We start from the raw sequence: 20,597 nt of genomic DNA, 5'->3' as shown, positions 1-20,597 counted from the left end.
ATCGATGTTTACAACATGTGGAATTTGTTGTTGCTTAGTTTCTTTTTAGTGTTTGAATTTTAAGCTTTCATGTTAAAGTAGACAATTAATTAGTTAATATATCGGGTGTAGTGATTGTGAGGACCCAGATTCGACCATAAGTCCAAAGAACGACTCTCTTAAAAATTTCTGCTACTTATATCACTTCTTCAGTCACGTGATAGCATGGCATTGTATAATAGGTCACGACTGTTTCCTTCGATATTCTTATCAGTTCAGCAGATATATGTCTACGCTATCATTACTTTTTAATATCAGAGCTCACAATTTCGTATTTTATTTGACCATTATAGGTAGTAAATAATTTTTTATTGTACCCCTTATGTTATATTTTAGGAAACGCCTTGCAGTCCGTTGCCCTCATGCTATTCTGCCTATATTAGATATCGTTATCTTTTAAAAAGTGCCAACGCAGTAACCCGGCACTCATAAAACACTGGGGTTCCGCGGTCGACCACCTCTGTCGCGACCTCAGCTCTAAATGTCAAGTCGATTAAAACTAGAGGCATCATGTAACAAATCGTAGAGAGTATCTAGGATTGGATTGTTCTGTTGTGCTTAGTCTTCGCTGTGTTGTGCCACTTTTACATTAACCCCCCTCCAATTAGTTATTAATCTCTGTGCTTTGAAGTTGAGTTAAAAGCGGGCAGACTGACCGAATGTTTTATATATTACAGCTTAAGTTGGTTTTCAAACGAAATTTCATATGCCTGCTTTTATATGGAAGTAAGTATTAACAAAGAGGGAAAATGTAATGGCGACCTTATCAGATAGCTGCTCTGCGCATTTTTAAATGAGAAGAGCCGCTTTCCGAAGAGAACAAACCGAACTGCAGTCGCATCTGCACAAATGCGAAGAATATCGATATCGCATCACCCGCATTTCAGTTCGAGATCTCGTAGTTTTCCGGGAAATCAACAACACTTGAATTCAAATTTACTCAAACATTTTACTTTCTAGCCTCGGGTGATGTACATCTTCCATCCTGATTCACTCAGATACACTAAAACTAAAAAATAAGCTGTAATCGAAAAACATAGATGAAATAATAGATTAGATATATTGAAATAAATGAGAGATTTTATTTGGCCAATACACATACTTAATAATTCAATTTACTGTGGTGGATCTTATTATGTAAGGCTGGCTTTCTTATACAACTCAATTTGGATAGGAGTAATATCCGTTGACGTCACTTCCCAGAATATCCTCTACTGATGAATCTCAATCCTTCAGAACCATAAAAAGTATGATATTATTGCGATAGTATTTGAAAACATCGCCAGATCCTTCAATTTTCTTGCTAATTCCCAATTATGTATTTTAATCTTAGAATTTGCTTAATTTTATGCATTCTGAGTTAGATCTTAGTTGCATGCATCCACTGTTTTGTTTGTTTAACGACGTTTCTATAGGTGAATATATTATGTAACGTAGAATGGTAAGATCTTTAGAAGGACATTAATTTTGAGAAAACGTATGTCTTGTTACAGCTGGAAGACACTTGATTAATCTAAATAAATCTACGAACACACACATATACGTACGTATCAGCGTATCTGTTTTTGATTTCTACATTTATAGCATTAACAGAAAATTAAAGCTAATTTCATATATAAAATGTACATGCTGGAAATTTATTTTCTATATTTATACGTTGAGAAATATTGAGTTATTGAAAAAGAGAACGTAAGAGCTTGGAACTTCTACGTCGCAGAACACGTTTCTCACCCCTCTCATATCCGTCTGCTCAACTCTATCTCCCATTTTCAGGTTTCCGCGTGTCCCCAGTGGGAAGAGATCGCTTTGAAGCGGAACGGAGAATACGGAATGAAATTTTGTAGGAATAAAGAAGATCTTCATCTGAGCGGGCACAGATGGAAAATTGTTGGACTCGCTTATAAATAACTAATATTGATACTTAAACCAGGCAACCAGATTACCTACACGTATATTATTGTTAATTATTAATAATATATTTTCTTAAACAGAGTTGTTAGTTCTCACAGCGGCGAATATGGAGATGGCTGTCTTCTAAGTTGTTGCGCCGTGTAGTCTGGAAGAAGTTTACCGACGTTTCAGAAGTGCCTTCTGCCTGCATTGTCAGGGAGGCAGGAAGAACCTGTGAAACGTCGGTAAACGTCTACCGGATTACACGACGCAACAACCGAGAAGACAGCCATCTTCAGTATTTTTAATTGTTAAATACTTGGCACATTAATTTATCTGTACGCCTATACATAGAGTACATGGAGTTCTTATATATTTATATATATTTTGTTGAAAGAGGTTCCTGTTTTTTAAAGCCGAAAATCACTCCGTAATTACTTGTAATTTTTGTTGTAATTTTTTGTCAGGCAGGTAGTTCGGAGTAATTGAATTATTAATTTTGTATTTGTTATCGGCGTCACATCAAAGAGGATTGTCGAACAATCAGTCATGAGACAGCTAAGTCGTTCCATGGAGAAAATTCCTCCTTTAACAAGTAATAGTTGTTAAGCCAGTCAAGAAACTCCCCTTTTTATGGAACCCAAATTTCCATTGGCTTATTTATAAGACCTGGCCACTGGTCTATTTTTCAAACCACATGAATCCATTCCAAATGTCCACACGATATATAAGATATATTATATTATTACCCCTAATCTCTCCTTGGATCATGAGAAAAACTCGTACACTTTTGTGTCCCTTCTTGTACCATTAAAATGTACAAATTAAAGTTACAATCAGTGACCAATCACTTAGCAAAATGGAAGTTGTCTCAGCCAGCATGCGATGAGAAACTTCAAAACCAAGACGTCATGTGTTTGAGCCCCCCCCCCCTCATAATAAGCACTCTGAGTGTTAGTTATCTCTTTCGATAGACAGGCTTGCTTATACAAATACAGATGAAGAGTTTGGTCACCCTTTCAGATTTTGTTTGCATCAGCACCTGTATGAATAATGCATCTGGCTTTTATTATTTCCTTAAGCAAAAGCGAGGCTGACTTACTGAATGGAGATTCTGTATTTCTCAGTGCATTTATATATATGGAAATGCAAATAGAATTTTCTTCTGCAAACAGAACCACACACGGAGGACTGTAATTCAGATGTGAACATATTATAATGTAATAATTCTTAGAAATGGTATGTAATATAATTAAGTACTAGGTCATAAGATTATGTTTCCTTTGGCTTGTTTGATTAAGTGTGTTCTAAGTAAAGCAGAACATCTTGACATCTCTCAGACTTCTGCTTTATTACTGAAAGAAATAGACCACAATCCGGTTTACTAATATTTACATCACTGCGTTCTAAATTTTCACAGACTGTTACTGTCTTCTGCAATTTTGTATTTTAATTTTTATTAGTATGCTTGTCCCAAGATGTCTCCGACCTTACTTGATCATTACAAATACACACGTTAGGGATAAACCAGCTGTGGTACAATGCCCCTTCATCTTTCATTTCCCTCTTAATATTACTTTAGCTCAGACTTGCAGATATTTTGCGTCAAGTTTTGTACAGATTTTATTTCTCCAAGACGCATTAATATTATCTTCCCATACACGCAAAGCGCCCTTAAGTAGTACTCACACGCGGAAGCTACTGCAATGCTGGAAACACTCAATTATGTATTTTTACTTATTGATAAATCATGTTTAAAAAACGAAAGTATATAGGTCAGACATGTTTTTTTATTTTTCAATACCATTATGCAGTACAGTGATCTCTTGCTGTATTACATGGTTGTGAAATAGTTATACGCTACTCAGCATGTAGGTACTTTTAAACAGTCCCGTAGACCGAGATACGCTACATATAGAGCAAAATAATCCATTCGCAAATTTTCACTGCATATTTTTGGATTCTGAATTACACTTTTCAGACATAAAAGTCAATTTTCAGGCCCTTAACTTGAGGTGGAAGCTATGTATGTGTCAACAAATACAATATGGCTTTTATACAGTTTATGAAATACTATAACAGTCCCTGTAACAAAAATCATGTACTCTGTCACTTTTTATGTAAAAAAGCTTATGTCTTGGTGGAACCAGCAGTGTCTTGAGTTTGTATCCTATCATGTGAAATATTGTTAAAAATATATATATGCATTTGCTTGTAATCGAGAGAATAAATTGTTGTTTTCGGTGTGTGAAATTTACAGTTCTTGTCAACACTGATATCATATGATAATGCTATTTTATTTAATACACTGTATGTACCTGTCACTTTGATTCTGTCGTTCTGTTTCATATTTCAGAATGTTATGTGGAAGTACCAATCACAGATCGATAACTATTGGAGCCGTGTTAACTTGATATAGCAATCACGTTGTCGTACGCAAATATCCACTTTGAACTTAGCACATGTATCATGTAATTCAATTTTACCCTGTTTTCTGAATAGAGGGAATGTTGTCTCTCCAAACTAACATTTCACTAGTAAATAAATGTGACACAAAGCTTAGGCCTATGGGCTCATTACCATGCCAAATGTCAAAAATACCTTTATATTTATTGAAAATTTAGTGACGATGTGACCTGCAAATACATTTGACTGTAATTAAGTGATTAATTTGGGGTTCTGCAGAACTTAGCCTTTAAAGAAGTAAGGAAGAGAAGACATAGAAGGAATGGAATCAAGAAGGAAAGAATAAACGAAATAATTTAAAAATGTAAAAACAAAAGAAAGCAGGAATCAAGAATAAGAGACTCTACAACATTATTAAAGCGGACGATTATGCATAAAGGGAAGTCGATAACACTTAAAAAGAATGGAAGTTTGTATAGTTGAAATGATGCTGTTCTGTTCGCTTAGTTCTTCAAAGGCAACTTCTTTGTAATATCTTCGCCATAGAGAATGGAAACTTAAAAAGTGGATGGCTATTGAGTATCTCCTAATAAGAAGAAACACAAAAATGCGACTACCATCGTATTTTGTTACGTGTTCTTCCTAAAGCAGCTCACCGGGAATCTCCGTGCATTATGGGCTTCAGTTCAGGGTAACACTGGTTTAAGTTCTCAAACGGCTGAATACGGATGTTTTTGTGCTGTATTAAACGCAGTTCTGTAATTGAGTTCTTATCATTGTACACATCAGCATCCTTCCACACGTTTTTAGTGCATAAACTGTCTTTTATACGTGTTAGGAGGCAGGCAATTTACACAATAGTACTGATTGTTTACTCTAGTGTTGCACAGTTTGTAAATTCCCTCTAATACTGAATACACTGACGACACCGAAGAGATTCCAACTCTACAATTTACTCTTCGATAATGTATTAGACCTCTACTATACATTATGATAAAGTATGAGGCCTATACGAACATTATTATAAGGCGTTAAGCCGATAGTGACCATTATTATTAGGTGTCAGGTCTGCTCTGAAAACTGAAGAGGACGTAGGATTACAATTACCTCTGCGAAGTCAAATTAGGTTTATATAAAACGTTCCGATGAGGTGTCCGGAATGAGGCAGCGATTCGGCAAGGTTTGTTTACAGAGTAGTAGAGTACTTTTACAGTACAGTTATCATTTGTTTCAGTTTCTACGAGGATTGCATTCGACATGGCCGCCGGAAAGGTAATAAATGTGTGTTCTCAGATATATGAGTCACTTTGGCCATTAGTTTCAAGCTAACCAGATATAAAAGTGAAGCTCTGTGTGTGTATGTGTGATTTTTAAAATTTGTCGTTAAATTCTCATGGATAACAGCTGGACAAACAGACAATAGATACTGGAGTTTGCTTAGATAATACCAAAAGCAAATCGAAAAGGTATAGAAGAGGTTATTCGAAATTTCGTTAACAATAATAAAGTAAAATATTTACGGGCAAAGACACCGTTACGCTCTCTAGCGAACTCGAGAATTTATAGTGAATCTCGCATAAATCGAATGATCGAATGATCCATGTCAGTTTCGAGTAAAATAATGATTTGTAGGGAAACATAATTAATGATTAATTTCTCTGTGTTTTGAGCTCGGCTTTACACTCAGCACGCTTAAGCTAATGGAAATTAATTATCATGACGCCAGGGACATTTCTGCGCTACTCATACTTTTTTCATTCAATACCCCAGACCGTTACATTATACTGAACATTGTGTTGAGGTTACGTCTATACTAAACCTCTGGTTACATATGAGTCCTATACTGGAAACGTTTATGGCAATTCAAGCCTGTACAGAAAGATTCGAAACGATTTAATGCATATTCTGAAATTCTGTTTCCAGTAAAAGCAAGACTAATCATGTGAGGACATGAACGTACAATCTGAGGTTTAACAAAGGCCTTGGCACAACACTAATTATGATATACTTTCGTTGAACCTTGTTTATTGTTGCATAAAACGATGGAGCCCGTTGTGTGTAAGTTTTCAAGTAAAAGGACACTGTATCATATCACGAATCTGTGGATCTAATCTTCCATTCCGCTAAAAGGCACTTAAAATATTCGAATTTTAGCACAGTCATATCCATTGCCCTTTGTCTTTATATCCATCTCCTGTGTTATATTGACTTCGTAAAGGCTAAGGACGTATAATTGGTCCACATTCAACTTTGCTCTTTGTAATCTATCAGTCTTCTTGGTTGTTGCGCCCTGATGATGGAGGCAACAAGGACTTCTGAAACGTCAGTAAAATTCTACCGGACAATAAGGCGCGACAACCCAGAAAAGAAGCCTTCTTCGTGAAAAGTTGTGTTTGTATCAACTGGTAAATGTTATTTAAAAATAATTCTTGTTTGTTTTGGCAGTCAAGCGAAACCCATAAATTTTCTCTGTGGGAAAAATGCAGCAGATTTACTGAACTTTAAATTAAGTGGTATGTGTAATTACCATTTGCTTGTAACCTTTATGTATGACTCGCTGCTTTACGGTTGTGTTTCGTCCTTTGCCACACAATAGGCGCCTAGAATAACAAGCTCCCAAACATTCTGTGACATTGTAATCATGACGTGACACGGGAAGATCGCTTATACAAACTCCGGAGCCCGGGCCTGCGCTTTGTCCACCGCTCAACGTCCCCACGCTGCATTGGCGCTGCAGTTATATTAGAATCTTGCTTTGGAGCGACAGAAGTTTGTAAAGGGCTTGTTCAATCTCCGGAGAACATGACCACCTCATAAGCCTAGCAGGAAATCCATAGTCATATTCAACAGTTATCATACCATAGTGAGATTGTCAAGGAAATTCACATTTTACACATCATTAAAACTTAATTAACATTTATTTTAATTAAACTGTATTTTATTGAACTGTGAGTGAAGGATGTAGCAAGTATAAAATATCCCGATAGGTCATACCCAAAATAATAGAACCCTGATCAGGTTCCGACACATATAGCCTTTATTTTCAGTGTAGAATTTGAGTTTCTTACGGTGGTGAGTACGAAGATAGCTGTCTTATGAGTTGTAGAGCTGTGTAGTGCCATAAAAGTTAACCGACGTTTCGGAGATCGTTGTTCATCGTCCTGATGATGAAAACAGCAAGTACCTCTGAAAATTCATACTTCCACCTGACTGCACGGTGGTATAACCTAGAATACAGCCGTCTTCATTTAATATTCAGTGGCTTGATACTGTGCATAATAGCAGTAAATATTGACATAAATTAATGCTCTTTATTAATATCGTGATTATCTATAGCGGTCTCTTGTGGATACCGTGATGAAACTTCGAGTTTCTAGCTGAGCCAATATTAATCTTAAAACCTTCCATACCGTGCAGTGTATTGACACATAAAATCATGCATACAAACAAAACTGTTTACACATTGAATAAAACTTTATTCAAACACGTTTCGACCTCAAGAGGTCATCATCATTGGCAAATAGTAATACCCACGTAACATTGAAGTTTATAATCCAGGCACAGATAAAGCAAATACGACCCACCGTAGTCCAACAACGGAAACCTGAAGTAAACCTTAGGCCACTGGACATTAAGCTGAGTAACTCGATTTAGATAATACACCAACTCATGTGCAATTAAACGTTCAGTGTGGTATTACAAGAAGTATGGTTTTTTTTAAAGTACGACCTTTTACAGTTCTTTATAACAAACCATCGTTTCATGAAATGTATGATTTTAATAGACAGACTAATAAATTAATGTTTTTGGCAGTGATGATGACCTCTTGAGATCGAAACTAGTATCTCACAAAGTGTTATTTAATGTGTAAACAGTTTTGTTCGTATGCATAATTTATATGAGCCAATATTAACTTCTTAAGAAGGGTTTTACTGAGAGATTATTTATAGTTGTTATTTCTACGTAACACTGCTCTGGAATTATTTGTCCGTAGATTTTCCGGGTAAGAAACTGGAGGGTCTATAGAATAGACAGTGCATCCAAAATATAACTTTCATGGGTGTTATGGGTTTTAGTTTAGAAACCTATAAAAAAAGGTTTTCTACTCTAATTAAAATGATACCACAAGTGTGAGGTATGTGTATTTGTTTCATTTAGCTTACATACGTTCGCATTTCGGTCATATTATTTTCACTTTACAGACTTGCAGAACGTGCACTGAAAATAGGAGAATACTTATCACAGCGCCTTTTTGGATTTGTGGCCAGTTATTAAACTCAGTCGCTTTGTTTCTGAGGCTTGTCTTTAAAATGTTCTTTCAAACGAGTAGACAGTCAGGCTAATTGCCTAGATCAATTAAATATTTATTGAATGTGACGTGACATTAATGCATTGTGCTGATTACAACCATGAGCTGTAGGCTAAATGGTGATTCAGAATTTTAATCAAAAATTCAATTATTCTTGTCAGAAACAAAATTTACAATAAGCTGCTACAAACTCTGTTAGCACTGTGATGAATAGGATAATTCGTTGGGCATATTGACAAATATTCATCAGCGTAAATGCTATCTTATGTTTGCATGGCGAATTGAACTGATTAGTTGTTTCCATTTTCATATGCCTATGTTTTATTTAACAGAGCTTTCAGTGGCTTAGACCAAGTAGCGTCTAACGATATGATAATTAATGAACAGGTCTAATGAATTGGAGAGAATGTGGAAAGAAATGGTCGTTTCATAATTTAAGGTACGATCCCGGTATTTGCCTAAAGGGATTGAAGAAATGTACAAAGAGCCTGAGACACGTTAACCATTCTCCAGTAGATACATAAACCTGGGACCTCCCGAATACTACATAAGAGAGTTAATTAATATACCACAATGTTAATTTGATGGGATTCGGGCTGCATTGCGCATTTTTAGTTATTTATTTTGTACTCTACTTAATTTAATTCATACCGAATGTCACAGCAGACTATTTTGCACCCCTGCTTCGTATTCGTGAGGTCCCAGGTTTAAAATGTCGTTAAATGTACCACAGATAAAATTATTCTTCATTGGCCCTTTTAGAAACCTGGCCTAATATTCCGCAATATCCTTGTTCAGATAAGCTGGCTGTAATCGTAGATTTCTGATCAGACATTCGAAGGACAAAAGTTCACGTCCCAACCAAGTTTTAAACACTTCATCCCAGTGCTTAGGTGTCATTTGTAGTATGTCCATTTCTTGTTGCAAGTAAAATTTTCACACGTTTCGTTCAATCAACGTCACAATACAGATGGAATTTCCTAAATAATTTATGTATGATTTTTTTATTCTCTGTCTCTTAAATGCTAGTTCCGTTAATGTATTACATGAATGTTTATGTTTACAGAAACACCAGTTTCTGAAAAATGTTCTAACAGAAGGGAGAGACAGACTTTTTAAACTGGTTGTGTTTTGAGATGATAGCCGAAAGTATAAATATTTCTATTTCTCCTTCAATTTTAAAGCTTTTTTTGTCTTGTCACTAATGAAATTCCTACACGTGTAAAACTGTACAAGGCAGTCATTCTCAGACGGAGAAATGTCTTCAGAAAATAGGGAGAACGGTCGTTTATTGTACACACTTGAGAATTCGTGTCTATTCCATTTACTTTCAGTAACACGCGGCCTTTCTTCCAGTCATTATGAAGTTCGTAGCACTTCATTACACGTCTCTTAAGCTGCTCTGGTTCCGATACGAATGCCCTTTTCTCTACCATTTTAAATCGTCTAGTAACTTCGTGACGCATGCGCGCTCAGAGATCTCATTTTGGCTGCCATAAAACTCTTAATGCCACTGAACAACCATTTTTAAAACACTTGAGACACAATTGTCTCATTCTTAAAGCGGCGAAGATTGGTTGCTTCATAGATAAGACACTGACGAATCTAATCGGCGTCTACATTGTATCTTGTACGTCTTTAAATCTATTTTCAAACCCAATACGGTGTAATAGTTTTCAAGAACTTTTATGGGTTCGGTATGTGTATTTTATATATCCCATAAAATTGATAGAAAATGTATAAGATGTAACAGAATAGCTAAAATATTCTGTTCCCAAAAATAGGATAATACGTGTTTCGTTTTAAACATTACGTCTATTCAGCTCTGCCTGTTTACTGCTGTTTTCTGTCTGTAACAGATCTTTTATAGACTTGCGTCGTAAAACGCTCACTGAAACTTATCTTATGTACCTTAATCCCTCATCCTGTTTATCCTTTCTTTGTTCCTTTTGTAGATTTATCAGCTTCCCTCCTTTCTCTCCTAATCCTTTCAAATCCCTGCCACATATCGCAGCCTCTGTCCTTCTTACCCTTCATTGCTAGTGCATCTCTGCTTATAGTTTACATATTACGTCACATTAACTGTTTCCAATTTTAGTTATCTCTAGTACACATGAATTTTCAATTCTTTGTTTCCAAGTTTTGTGAAAGCAAGAACTTCGTTTCAAATTAATTTTCGGTTTCTTGTACAGAACATTTTGAAATCTGGCGTCATTACTGAGAACTTTTTATGTCAGCCTTGATCCGTGCTGTTTATTTGCTGAAACGTTTCCCGCTAGGTTCGCCCCGTTTTTCCTCTGTGAGAGCAGGCAAGCATTCGGTGAAAACATCAAAGCAAGCAAGCATCAGACTGGCTTTTTATACGACGCAGATCAGCACACGAATAACGCCACATCATGGACGAACTATCAAAGGTTCTGCAATAAAAGAAACAGAGACGCTGTTAAGTTCGAATGCAATTTTTATAGTGGCACCTCATGCAGGTCATTGCATTCCTGGTAACTATAAAAGACTCTAGCAGATGTTACGAATTTGTGATTAAACAAATAACAAATTAAATTTCACATTACAAAAGTGCCACGGCATATCACATGACTTCTTGATTACCAGCGTAGACAGTTCATAACACGCAGCACAGCAAAGGTACAGTTTTGTTAATATTCTTTCCTGAATTCTTCGATCCTCTTAACGAAATTCAATTACAGTTTTAAACTAACACACACTTCCGTACTTCGATCTCTATTATATATTTATTCATTCTATTATTCATATCTAATGACTTATCGTGTTTATTATTGTTATTATTAACACCAGGCGTGTGCATGAATTAACTGAAGCACGATAACTCAAACTGGAGGGCTGGACATGTAGCATGCATGGGAGAAGACACAAGCGCGTACAAAATAATTTATTTGGAAGGCTTGACATTAGAGTATACTTGTGAGAACTATACGTAAACAGGGGGATGATTTAAATTGGATTTTAGAGGTATTAAAATGGATCCAGTACCGGTTGTTGTGTACACTGTAATAAAAGATGACTGTCTTTTGGGACGTTGCGACTTGCAGTTTGGCAGAAGTATGAATTTATGCCTGACTATAGTATGCAACATCCCAGAAGACACACGTGAGAACCTAACATCTCACCAAGGTAATAATACATCAGGTTCCATGAAAGGCAGAGACATTCTTGACTAGCTGAGCTATTATCATATTATTAAACTTTCTGATCCATGTGGTTAAACAGTAATTACTGAAGGTAATTAAAATGACAGTTTAAAAAAAATATTTCTCAAGAACACTTGGATCGGGTTTGTAAAACTGTGCTATTATGCAGGAAAACGGCGAGACCCTGCCAGTTCCCCAAAGACTTCACTTATAAACATGTTTGTTGCGTGTTACTGTGTGAATATTTTAAGGTATCACGGATTTTATGTTAGTTTCTGAGACGACGACTCTGAAAATTATGAGATGTAAATTTTATGTTACTTTGATTTATTATACATTCAAGCAACGTGACCAAAGTTTCTCTCTGGGTGAAGTAAGTTTGGACGTAAAGAAAGCCTCCCCTCTGCTGTGGTGCGTTAAGAATAGAGCGATCAGTCCAAAAGAGGGGTGAATGTCGTGTCTAAACAGATCAATGAATGACAAAAAAGACTCAAGATCGGCTGTTACAGACAGAGAGACGAGAACTCGCGCGAAACACAGGACACGCAATGCGTTTTATTCAGCTACCCTTTCAGCAAAGCGTAAAGTACATTTTATCATGGGAAAATACACGTGTAACATTACATATGTTTCTCCATTCTCCTATATCTTGTTTCTCTACAGATGGAGCGATTTCCTGGACATCAAACAGAGTACAATGGAATTACTGAATAAGATATATTCGTCTTGTGCTGATCCGCCTGAAATGTAAGAAACAGATTATGTAGTCAAGAAGCGATCGTGTAGAGAGGATTTTATTTTTAAGAGTCTATATGTTGATAATGGAACATGTCACGTAAACTCTCTTAACTCCGAGTATAACAGGTGTTCTGTTAGCAAAATGTAGTGGATTTTTATTTGCTTATAGAGAACTGATTTCAAAGCATCGAGCAAGGTTAAAACCAAAACAAGACGCAGAATAGATGCCGAATAACACCGAAGTGTCTTATCAAATTTTATATTGTTTTTATTTGATTTAATTACTATATTAGAAAGCAAATTGTTTTAGAAACAGTCACATTAATGTTTATGTTCTTAATGATTGCCGCATACTAAGCAGGTTTGAGAGTAATTATTTTGTGGTGACATATCGGAACAAGTTTGAATTATCTGAATGGATATCGTTCCTTTCGTGTGTTCTCATTAAGAGGGTAGTTAGGTAGCAAATTTAAATGAGAAGAAATAGTGATTCAGTACACTACACACAAATGGCTGCATGTAATGGCGTTCTATACACCTCGTGAAAGGCATGTCCATGTCCTAACGGAGAAGTGAACCGCGACAGGGAACACATGATCAAGGTCCACGTGTTCTTGTAGCTGCTAGCAAGACAACATTCTTGCGGTTGCAAAGTGCAGGAGTCAGATACATTAATACCCAATATCAGAACTGTTATTGAGCTGTTAACCTGTCGCACTGCTTCATTTAGTGCAATGTGTGACGGATGTAATATCAGAAGTCATAATTAATACTACACCATCCGCCATCTTCATTCATACTGAGAGGAATTTAATTTTCAGTTAATAACATTCCGCAGGCGTCTATTTTAAACTGACTGCAGCTGAGGTATTGCTTCGCGCAATGTCAAGTGGCCCCAATTTATTTGTTCTGAAGATGAAATTTACCAACTTCTGAATGTAAGAGAACACGTGGTTTTCCACACCGACGAGTTATTACATTTTTATATTTGTAGAAGAGACCTTGTAAAATTATTTATTTATTTATTTGTGGTCTACTTTTTGACCCTGCCAGTGGATCAAACTATATGAACGTCGAATGATGGAATAATTAATCAACAATTAATTTTATAGGATATATCAGGAAACAATTATGACCTAATTTTAGAAATATCCCGCCTGTTTCCTGAACTTACTGATGAAAATCATTAAAACGTCAGTCAAGATAAACTGTCTTCGGACCAAGATTTGAACTCTAGACCTCCCGAATACATTGATTGTAAAATGTATTTCTCTTAAGTGTTTTGTACTTATATGTGGCTTCGGATGAATGGGTTTGATCAGACTATTCGCGCGAGTAAAACGATAAGAGCCTGAGTCCCAATAATGTGCTTTTTACTAATCGTGCATGAAATATATACACAGAGTAATGAAAATCAAACGTCTCCGTCTGCATGCTACACCAGGTTTCAATGGAATTTGGTACTGAGGTCCACGATTGAAAAATTTTCGAATGTCGTAACACACACAGTCGTTGCCTGGACTAAATAAAGATAATGGTGCAGTTTCTGAATGATAAGAGTAGCTATTAACGACTACAGTTTTGTTGAGTAAGTTATGTCTTTGAAACCCAACGCTGTTGATAATTATTTTAGTATCGTTGTGTATCCAGGACTAGACATACATTAAGGATCCCAACTACAGCACACAAATCAGTTCACAGAGTCACTGATACAATTAACTGGTTCAGTTTCTTTCTGGTGGTTACTAAACTACTCTGAGACTTTAATGAATAATTTGTTGTTAGTCGTATCATAAGAAGTGATTTTGAAATAAAATTTAACCGGTACCGATACTAATTTGTTTTGAAGCTGAACAGTATACACCTAAAAGAAATTCTATACCTGCAGGTCGTATATTTATTGCATCGTATTCAAAGGGCTATTGGTACAACTCCATGGCCGTTATTTTCTGATAAATCTTGCTTTGCTATTAGTTTCATTAAATCTAGCAATACGTCGACTGCAGTGAATCTGAGTTATTGATATTTTTTATCAACATAACACAACTGGAACCCGTCTTTTTAGAATTATTTTTTAACATCATGTATTGTATCTCTCAGGAATACCCATTAGCGGGAATTTCAAAATCCTACACTTCTGTTTCAGTGTGCGCGAGGTGATACACTTCAGACCGAAGCCATGTATATAGGGATTTAAAACTTGTAGGTCTCTGTTACTGCAAAAACATTCCAGTCGGGAGAGACTTTTGTCTGCGTTGAGCAAACCGTGGTTTAGAGATTTAAAATAAATGCTGATAACATTAAAACAATACTTTTCTTGCAAAGGTTCTTTTATTGAGAAAGGGTATTATAATTTTAATGAGCTGTATCAGCCCCTTTTAGTTATGAACCTCATTATTGTATCACTAACAGCAGTTTTGTAATTTTTTTCTTAGTTCCTGAAAGCATGTTCTAAGATAGTATACTATGCCTAGCTTAAAATAGCTAAAAGCTCGTTCTTACACATACTTCCAAATTTATCATTGACAGTCATTCTCCCACGTGATGATTATGTTTCAAGTAAAAATGATCAAGTTAAGCGTGTGAACGTTATGTGACATTTTAAAACTATTTAATTATTTCTAAAATACATGTATTTCAAGGTCATATACACATACATCCATACATACACACATACATAGTAGCTACATGCACACAGAATAATGGTTACAATACGTCGCGGACAGAGACCACTTGAGAAAATGGATAATATTAAAAATCGTTAAGTGTAAGTGTCAGAGTTGATCCTGGAATGTTCTATATAACAGAGAATATCCCGACGCTTCTCTCGGTGGGTCTGAACTGATCACAAAGCTGTCCAGCATGAAGTCTGTAAAACACCAGGAAATGCGTTTTTAGAAATTATGCCATAAATTTTGAGCTTCAGTGGCAAACATTTTACAGTGAAAGATTCAAAGATTGGACCGGTGACTCTATAAGCCCACGTTAAGGACAGAGATGGCTGTGTGTGGAGAGACAGACTGGGGTTCAGAAGACTATCAGAACTCAGCAGACCGGCACAGTACGTTTGGGAGGAAAGCGTCTAACTCAATATTGAGGATGTTCAGTCAGCGCAACTCAGTGCTGCGTATAAGTTCATCGAGACGGACCTGGTTGAACGAAACTACGCAAAACCTTTTTCCTTATTTGAGATTTCAGGTTCTCACGGCTGTGAATATGAAGGTGACTGACTTCTTGGTTGTTGCTTGTGTAGTTTGGTAGAAATTGACACAGGTATCGCGGGTACGTTTTGCCTCATGAGACTCACCACCTGATGATGATGGCAATAACCACCTCTGAAACGCCGGCCAACTTCTGTCAGACTACTGGTGCAACGTCCCAGAAGACAATTATCTCAAAATTTAATTTACGTTTCTCACGAGCGCGATCGCACGCACACACACGAAAATAATAAAGAGTGGGCTCCGTAAGCCCCAGAAATATCTTATTTCCATTTTTGCCACAGCACATTTAATTTTGTTTAATATCTCCACCCTCATAACTCACCCAGTCATTTGATGGATTCTTTTATACCGAGGAATGATTTTTTGAACTGACTCCAGCCTACTACATATGCTTTTACCATTTTAAGAGTACTTTAATTAAACCTAAAATTACGTTACTTTATGAAAGTTGTATGCCACAGACTGTATGAGATAGAAATATTTACTTTCTTTTTGTGGTAAACTTCAGCTGAATAACTGTTCTTATTCTGTTTTATGATTCGCCACTGAAACACCGCGTATTATTTCAGCAGACAGCAAATTAATTCTCGTCCCAGTAGTACGGAAGCCGAACAAACACTTTGATCCCACCCGCCACTATGCAATTACATAGTGAGTCTAAATTACGCGGTTATTACTAAATTTACTTGGAGTGTATAATCTGTGAACCGCAAAGCTCAATGCACAGAATTTGCGAGAAGAAAATTAAATAGCAGAGAAAAAAGAGGTTGTAATTCAAAACGAAATTTTGGACACTGAGTTTCGACTGTAATATTTGAAGTATGAAAATGTAATATTTGTGATTATTCTTTGGTAACTGTATATATTGATAATAACAAAAGGAAATTATAGATCAGTAGGCCTACTTCTCTATTTTCACATACAACAAGCTACGTTACAAACATCTTTGGAAGTCTTATAATCAATCCATCTAGAATATACCGCATGCACGAAAGCTATCAATAGACCTGATAATTTGATACGTTTAATTGAATATTGTGGAAAAATCTAAACTCATCTTCACCGGGACTCAAACTCAGCACAGAATTTTGTGGTTGTGGCCTCTGCTCCTATAACCTCCTCCTCAAAACAAATAACTTTGGTCGTGGTGTCGTTATTTTATCGTACTTAGTTTCCGAACTGCAGGAACAATCCTCACCAGGACTCGAACTCAGGATAATTTTTTCAGAGTTTTGACATTCTTAAAAAGTCTTCCTGGTCTCAAGGATCAAGCATGCTAAGTTTGATGCAAATTGGATAATCCGTTCTCTAACTATAAGCGAACACACACAGACACGTAACACACAATTTCAATTTTATTTAATGGGCATAATATTTAGAGTATAAAATATATGAAACGTGGTTTATAAGAGAAATGGAAAGAGAAGTACACACGTCGTAGAAGACACGCTGTATCGATCATTATCTTTCTTCAGCTTCGTCTCTTTGTTTCACGTGTTTCAGCTGTCGCATTTTGCTGATCATTTCTTGTGCTCGCTGTTTGTTTACTTGACACATTGCGGCTTCATAACTCACACACTCGCTTGAGGTTCTGTTGTCATTCAATACCACACTGTTGCACGTGCAAGGTAAAAAGCGTCTGTGCAATGCAGATGCGTGTTTCTGTCTTTCTGTTCCCTTATTTTCGCTCCTCTAGTTTGAGTCAGTAACACTAACCGTAAGCGACTGAGTGGGAGATGGCGGAGAGTGTGTCTGAGCTTGGTGCAACTCAGCTTTTCAGAGTCATTGTACCAGCATTACGTCGGACTGACACCTTCATATTTTTTATAGTCAGTTTTAAAAATCTAGCCAATCTGGTACACGAATTTAACAAAATGGAAAGGAAACATTTATCTCCAGTATATTTAATAATATTCTTATGCCTTTGTTAACGAATTTGAATTTAACTTATCGGCCTATCTCCAAAAATACTTGAGGAATGTAAAAAAGGTCTATACTGAAAGTTGTAATCCAGTACCATTTAATCATTCTTAGTCTAGTTATAATGGTAAGACACAACTAGCATATATTAGGATTTAAAGTATTTTATCTAGATGATTATTACAAACCTCAAACACTAGATTTGGGTTCAGGAGCCAAGTCGGAAGTGAAATCTTACCTTTCGTCATTTTTTAATGAAAATATTCCAATTTAAAAAATCTGTGTTTCAGAAACTAAGATTAGGGGCGATCTTATTAATTACTACTACCTTACGCGCATGAATGATCATAATTTACAAATAATAATGTATTAATAATCGTGGTATAAATATATAAGCAAACAATTTATATAAGAAACAACGACAATACAACTTCAGTTATATTAAAAGTAAAAGTTATCCTATCAAAATATAACCATTTGCATGCAATGACAGTTGAATGTTCCAACATTCACTTCAGAAATATATTGTGCAGATCTCAAATCCAAAACTTTCATCTGAATAAAATAACTTAATAAAATAAATTCCCGAACAAAATAAACCTCTTTATAAAATCTTTTCTTCTTTCCGAGGTCAGAAATTTCTCGGCCTTGCACTCCTAAATCTTGGGCCTGTTGTGCCAAGTAATTTGATACAACCAGATACAAAGCATGTAATCAGTCTCATCACTGAAATATATTCTAACCTCTCAAAAATAAATCAAATACAATACTTATGGATAATAATTGAAGAATTTAGACGCAAATCAACGCAGCATTTAAACCAGACAGCCCACAAAATATTGCTCTAAAATAGCTGTAAGTATTTACTTTTGAGTCAAATACTTTTTCTTCATATTTGAGGCTAGTTAAAAAATTTCGTCCACATTATACCTCTTAACTCTTTTAGGGACCATTCTTCCGTACAATTTAATCCTGAAGAAATCTTATATTCCCCGTATAAGACCTACTATTTAGTTCTGTCTGTACTGGATGTAAACCTTTGAATTACTATTGCTCAAGTGATCCATCACTCCAAATACAAACACTGCCACTTTAAATCCTAATTATATTCCTATCACTCAGCATACACATATTCAATTATACCAGATATTTACTTACATTATAACACAACACACTCGTATATCATGATATAAGCCTAAAACTAAACATTAACTTCAAGTCTGTCACAAATGGTTCGTGGTACGGAAATAATAAATTAATATCAGGACACAAAAACAGCAAATACATGTCATTAATGTACGCCTATACAAATGTCATTAGAAATACTTTCTATGCAATGCGAATGTTGACAACGTACTAAGGAGAATAACGCCCTCAGGTATCCGAAGTACCACTTAATATAGTTTATGTTTATCTTGCACTTATGATAGTTCTGTATGTATGTAGTATTATACATGGTTACTTGCAGCGTGAAAATACAATGTGGTGCAAGCTTCAATAAAACTGTAGTCTTAATTCCCAATACCTCTATCATCTGACATCAGTGTCACGTCAGAGTAGCTCATTAACGTTTACAGTAACAGAAAATTTTACTCTATACACTATGGTACTATGCCCTTATCATATTTACACTAATGTATATTCATCATAAGGGTCAATGAGATGTGCAAAACAGGAAGGAACTAATTTTAGTCCATTTTGGAATTAGTTCTTTCTAAAACTGTAATAATTCATCACAGGAGCGGATTCAGTGTACAGTGTAAGACTGATTGATGAGTTGTCTATTGCATATGTTTCAATTACAGACTTTACTGAAAAGATTGATGAAATCAATTGAGAACTGTGGCGATCTGCCACAGAGATGCGTTGCTGATGTGACGTCCGTCAATTTGGTCCGTTAGATCGACAAAGATCATTATTATTCTAAACAAAATATTCGGATGCACGCCTCATTTTGCTCTTGATATCACGCAGAACCTCAAAATTAATTTACGAGCCGTTGTAATGCAGCGTTGTCCTGAAGTCTCCATCATAAATCGGACAGAATTTTCTTATGCCGCACAGTTATATTCTTGGCCAGAAATATTTTGTTTTCATCATTTAGGCCCACATAAAATATTAAGAATTATAAATATTACGGTATATTGGAATAGGTCCCTTAACCACTTTAGGCTCAGTGGTACCTATATTTACCACATACATTAACAATCAGTAACTTTATTTTGACCCAGAGTGTGTTTATGTGTTTTATATGATTCTCAGTGTAAAGGGTGATTATTTGTTTTAAATGGCATTAGCCAGTTGATATTTTCAATGGTAAAGTGTTGTGTTTTCTTTAAATTACGGACTGAAATCTTTAATATTATCTAGACGAGATAAGGAAACCTAGGAGGCTACTATATTCTTATGTTTGCCGCCCTGCTGGCTAGTTGTCGGTATGCATCCGGAAGGTCGGCGTCTAGACACAGATTTTATTGGCTTCCCTCTGTCTTAAGCAAAAGCTGAGATGGTTCTCAAGTTCCAAGCTGCTAATGCATGCTTCTCGAGCAGCCCTTCCAATTTGAATTCATCAAAATTTGCCCATTTACTCTAGAGGCCACTAAATTACTTACTTAAATTCGTAGTACTTAGGTTCAACATTCACCAATAAGTATAAATCAAGTCGTCTCTGTTGTCAAGCTGTCACTATATGATTTCTTCATTCTTATATTATTCATATCTGAACGACGAGAGGGCATTACCTGGAAACCTTCTAACTATAAGATACTTTTTCTCCCCCTCCCCTCAAAAAAATGTCTTTAACTTCACTCCCTCAGTTTTCTCTTCATTTTATCTCTTTTGATGTCCTTCCTAACTCTCGCTTTTCTTTCGGTTTCAGAGGGTTAAACAATACGATAAAAGGCA

General features: G+C 35.9%; 1 long non-coding RNA gene across 2 annotated transcripts in view; it reads left to right on the top strand.

The window, feature by feature from the left end:
• Window positions 1–4,186, top strand: part of LOC110838917 (uncharacterized) — a 230,739-nt gene extending 226,553 nt beyond the window's left edge. For both annotated transcript variants that reach the window (XR_015533774.1, XR_015533775.1), the window contains one exon: window positions 1,813–4,186. This is a non-coding gene — a long non-coding RNA (uncharacterized LOC110838917). The remainder of the gene's footprint in view (window positions 1–1,812) is intronic.
• Window positions 4,187–20,597: the final 16,411 nt, after the last annotated feature.

The sequence above is a fragment of the Zootermopsis nevadensis genome, unplaced genomic scaffold (genome assembly GCF_977971745.1).
Source record: "Zootermopsis nevadensis isolate Lab colony 2312 unplaced genomic scaffold, Znev_1.0 Znev_ptg000006l, whole genome shotgun sequence".
NCBI classification, from domain to species: Eukaryota; Metazoa; Arthropoda; class Insecta; order Blattodea; family Termopsidae; genus Zootermopsis; species Zootermopsis nevadensis.
Note: the sequence above shows the minus strand (reverse complement) of the source record. Positions and strands in the feature narration are given on the sequence as shown.